The following is a 5,451-nucleotide window of genomic DNA, read 5'->3' as shown; positions in this document are numbered from 1 at the left end:
GCGCCGTCTTTGTCCCGCCGGGGAGAAAGGCCCTCGCTGACCGCCTCGCACACCCCTGATGTGCAGCGCTGCCCTGAGGGCACCGGTGCCCGCACACCAGTGGGACCAGCCAGTGTCCCTGGAGCTGGCATTTCTGCCCCCTTTCAGCCTGGTCTACGCCATTACAGTGTAAAAAAATAGGAACCATACCACCAGTTGTTCTAATAGACCTACCAAGGAAAAGAATAGATTAATGTTTTGAACACCTGGAGGAAAAACTCGTGTTCCGAAAGAGAATTGTGTGATCACTATGGCAAATACCGGCCGCAGAACGTCGGTGCAGTGCAGTGCAGTGAGCGGGCAGGGCAGCCGGTGTCTCCAGATATGTTTCTACAGGGTCCTGCTTAGTCCTGTGCTCTTTTAGTGCACTTCTGTAGGCACCTCGGGTTGTTGAAAAGCTGATAGTTGGCTTTTGCCAAGGGAAAGGGTAAGATTAAGTCTTCATACACTCGAGGAAAAGCTTCTGCCATTGAAGAAAAACCTTCTGCCGTTGAAGAAAAATCTGTAAGGAAATGTCAGGATTAAGCACATCATTACAGGAAAAATGCTAAGTGATGGTACAAACATAGAAAAAAATCTGTCTAACTCTGGCTTGTAATAGCATCACTTAATGGAGATAGGACTCATGGTTTCAGACAAAAACTCCAAGTCACATTACAGTCTGAGAGTAAGATGTCTCAGACTTTCTCAAATCAGACATGGAGAGAGCTTACCATCTGTGGCCATTAACTTGTACCCAATAATGTTTTCTTTTAAAATATGGGCATTGATTTAATAAGTCATCTTTTTCCAAAGCAACATGACACCAAATCCAAACTCCATCAGTTGTATTTGGATTTTGGTTAATAAACTGAAAACACCTTAAGTGTCAGAGAACAGTTCAAACAGCTGAGTGCCAAATAGCATCTTAACTGAAGTACAGCAGAAGTCAGTTGAAACCTTTGTGTCAGACAACCAAACACAGGTTTTTGTGGGTGTCCAGAGATGCTCTCACCTTGAGCTTAGCTACATCCTGAGTTCTGCTGTGTTTTAGACACACAGTGGAAGAGGCATAATCTCCACCAGCCACAGCTGCGTTCAGCCCATGTACAGAGCACTTGGGTCAAACTGTAAAGCTCCTGGGTAACAAAGTGCAAGGAACACAACTGTCAGCTCTAGTTCTGCACAACAGCCTACTGGCTGTTGTACTTGCCCAAGAAGTATCAAACTCAGAGAATTAATATTCCCCACCTCTCAGGAGATGTGGGAATCAGGTTCAAAGATGATCTTGCATTCTCACTGATGCCACTGCGCTACAAATGTTGAAATAGTAGGGTTATAGCCGCTTAACTTTGCATCTTGAGCATTTACTATGAACATTAGTAGCCATATCACCAATACAATTTTACTGAGTGATCAAAAAATAAGACAGGAAAAATCAACCTGCAAATCATAAACCAGCAATGAAAATTTATAATCTTTTGGTTGCATTTGGGTTTCTGTGTTTAGCCACTTTCAAGAGGGTTTTTTTCTTCCTTCTAATCCAATGAAAGTTTCTCTTTTTGTAGCTTATGGCCTGTATTGTGCTTGCATGGCAAGGTTTGGTAGTGGGTGGCCTATAAGGGTGGCTTCTCTGAGAAGTTGCTGGAAGCTTCCTTCATGTCACAGAGCTAATGCCAGCCAGCTCCAATATGCACCCACCACTGGTCAAGGCTGAGCCAGTCAGTGATGGTAGTAAAGCCTCTGTGATAACATATTTAAGAAAGAAAAAAAGTTACTGCACAGAAGTAATTGTCACCAGAGAAGAGAGGAGAGAGAATATGTGAGAGAAACTGCCCTGCAGACACCAAAGTCAGTGAAGGAAGATGGGGAGGGAGGAGGTGCTCCAGGCACCAGAGCTGAGATTCCCCTGCAGCCCACGGTGCAGGGCATGGTGAGGGAGCTGTGCCCCTGCAGCCCATGGAGGTCCACGGGGGAGCAGAGATCCACCTGCAGCCCCTGGAGGACCCAACACCAGAGCAGGTGGATGCCACAGGTCACTCTGTGAGAAGCTCACCCTGGAGCAAGTTCTTGGCAGGACCTGTGGCCTGTGGAGAAAGGAACCTAGAGGAGGTTTGAGCAGGTTTGAGGCTAGAGCAGGTTTGCCGGCAGGACTTGTGATTCCATGGGATACCCATGCTGGAACAATTTGTTCCTGAAGCATTTCCTCTCTGTTGAAAAGAAGAACCCACGCTGAAGCAGTTCATGAAGAACTGCAGCCTGTGGGAAGGACTCATGTAGGAAAAGCGGAAGGACTACTCTCCCTGAGGAGAAAGAAGCATCAGAAATAACATGGAGAACTGACCATAACAATAACCACCTGTCCGCATGCACCACTGCTGGGGAGGAGGTAAAGATTTGGGAATAAAGTTAATTCTGGAAAGGAGGGAGAAGTGGGGGAAATGTGTTTTTAAGATTAATTTTACTTCTCATTATCCTACTCTGATTTTGATTGTGTTCAATTAATTTCTCCAAGCTTGGTCTGTTTTGCCCATGATAAGTGATGCCCATCCTTATAGCAACTCATGAGATTTCATTGTATTTTCTCTCCCCTGTCCAGTTGAGGAGGGGAGGGTATAGAGCAGCTTTGGAGGGCAGCTGGCATCCAGACAGTGTCAGCAGCCATTCTTTCTTGTCTTTTTCCTATTCACCTCCAAAAAAGTATAGTTCCTCCTTCTTAATAACCCCCCATGCAGTGAAGCATTGGGATTATGTCCTCTCAGTGTTCTCGTCAGGTTAAAGAATGTGAATTACTTTAGCCTCCCCTTATGTCACATGCTCCAACCCCTGGAACCATCTTGGTTACTTTCTTCTGGATACTTTTCATCTTCTAAGTATCTCTTGCATACTTAGGAGTCCAAACTGGACACAGTATTGCAGATGTGGCCTCCGAAATGGCACGCAGAGGAGAATAATCATCTCCCTTCACCTGCTGTCTGTAGGCTTGTTGATGTGGCACAGCATAGTGGTTAGTCTAATTTGGCTAATTTACGCCAAAGCTGCAGTGTTGACCCTCATTTCACTTTTTAACTGGGACCCACAGGTTCTGTTTTGCAGAGCTGCTATTTCATTAGTCAGTCCTCAGCCTATACCATTGCATGGGCATTTTTGCCCTGGGTGCAAGGCTTTGTCCTGCCAGGACATTCTCCAGTTTATTCAAGGTGTCCTCACGCAACAACCCTGTCCTCTGGCATGTCAGACACTCCCTGGTTTCAGCCACCCATTCCATCATAAAAGACAATGACATGGGTTGTACAAAATGTGCCTTTCTGCCTTCCCCCTCTCCAATTTTAGAAATTCCAGCTAAGGTCAAGTTCACTATCGCTGTTATTTGGGAGGTGGAAATACATATTTTTGGAGGATGGCCAAACAGCAACTGAAATCTATTCTATCTTAAATGTATTTTCCTAACTTTTGTTTTCCACACTTAAGAAAGACCAGAAAAAATGGGCACTGACGCATGCATGTGTGAATCTTAGTAATTTAGCTGACCTTGTAACCTGTTTATGTGTGGAAGACCCTAATCTGTATATTGCTGTGTTTAACTCCTCAGGCAGTTTGCAATGTAACTAATTAGTAACTTGGGCACACAACCACAGGCAAACTTTGACCAGTCAGCCAGTCATGTGCAAAGTGTCTCTGGGACTGATAAAAGCTGCCAGCACAGATCGGGTAGTTCTACCTGACCTAGGTGCCTTGAGGAGAATGCTTGCAGAGTGGAGTCCTTTCAGCCAGTAGGTAGCCATTGCATATGAGAAATTTGGATCAGGGTAGCAAAGTTCCCAGTAAAGATCACTTCACCACACACTGCTGCAGTTGTTCATCCAAGAGGTTAAACTGGAACTTGGATCCAATTTGAGTTTCATTGAAAAAGAACAAGCACATGATGTTGCCTGACTTCGAAAAATAGAATATTCCTCAGTAGAATATGAACAATAATTGGAATTTATAACATTCTTTTTGTCTTATACAGATATGATTCAATGAAAATGAAAAAGATTTTTAGAACAGTACATAATTCTTCATACAATCCATAATTAGCTTGTATCCAGGGAACATGGAAATTCAGAGTGAAACCAGATATAGTGTAAAATGTACAGAATGCACTTTCATATAACAAAGATAAGGATGAAAATACTTTTGATCCATTTCATGTAAATTCTAGGCATAAAATATATTATTGGGGGGTGGGGGGGTTCGAGTTTAGCTTTCATTCCTGGGTAGTGTTCTCAACATAACCAGCAGAGTTTGAAACAGAATCTTTATTTTTTCATTGTCTTTTAGATGATGGGGAGCTGGTGAGAAGTTTTGAACTAAGGCTTCTGTTACAACTTGATGATCAAATTCTTTTTTAATTGTTTCTCAATTGTGAGTATGGCTTTGAGAAATGAAAAATGTAGAACAATTTCTCTTAGTTACTGGATTGTGCTTCCAAAATATAAAAAGTATGCTAGCAAGGGAGGTATATTTTTGGTAGGGGATATTGAAGAGTTATCTCAAACAGTTGTGATAGTAGGTTTAGTATCCACTGAGAGGTTTTGTCTTGCCAAAGGGCTGGTAGTAACACCTGCTGAGAGGCCTTGCCATCTGTTTAGACATATAAGAGCTGTAAGATTTTATTTCTATACTTTCCCTCGTACACTATGACCACTGACATTTTTTCTGTATTTGGGGTGCATTTTGAATGAAGCACCTGGCTTCACAGTCATTCTTCCTAGGAGAAAAGAATTGTAAGTTGGAGTGAATTAATGTTGTGATGCTGCACTGAAGAGAGTTCATTTTTGCAGAGATGAAGGTAAAGTTGCATTAAGCCTGAAGGATCTCACATGTAATATGTGCTAACCAAGTAGTGTCACAAATCATAGTCATAAAGCGTTTTACTGCAAATACAGATATTCCAGTATTCCTTAATATATCACTCTTAGTCTATTCACTGATTTGATGTGGCTTCATCTAATGTCATTGCTGAAAGCATCCCATGAAACCTGTATATTCTGAAACTCCATATTAAATGAATTTTAGACATAGAAGTCTGAGAGAAATTCAGTCTCCTTCAAGGGAAGATAGACCCTGCAGAAAGACCTCAACAAATTAGAGAGATGGACAGTCACCAGCTGTATGAAGTTTAACAAGCACAAGTGATGGAATCTGCACCTGAGACAGGGCAGGTCTGATTGTGTGTGTAGGCTGGGGAACAGGAGGCGGGAGAGCAGCGCTGCAGCAGAGACCTGGGTGTCCTGGACCATGGCAAGTTGAATGAGTCAGCAGTGCCCTGGCAGCCAGGAGGGCCAGCTGTGTCCTGGGGTGCATCAGACACAGAATTGCCAGCTGGGCAAGGGAGGGGATTGTCCCACTCTGCTCTGCACTGGGGCGGCCTCACCTGGAATGCTGGGG

The sequence above is a fragment of the Corvus brachyrhynchos genome, unplaced genomic scaffold, assembly GCF_000691975.1.
Source record: "Corvus brachyrhynchos isolate BGI_N302 unplaced genomic scaffold, ASM69197v1 scaffold239, whole genome shotgun sequence".
In the NCBI taxonomy this organism is placed as follows: Eukaryota; Metazoa; Chordata; class Aves; order Passeriformes; family Corvidae; genus Corvus; species Corvus brachyrhynchos.
This window is presented reverse-complemented; position numbering follows the sequence as displayed.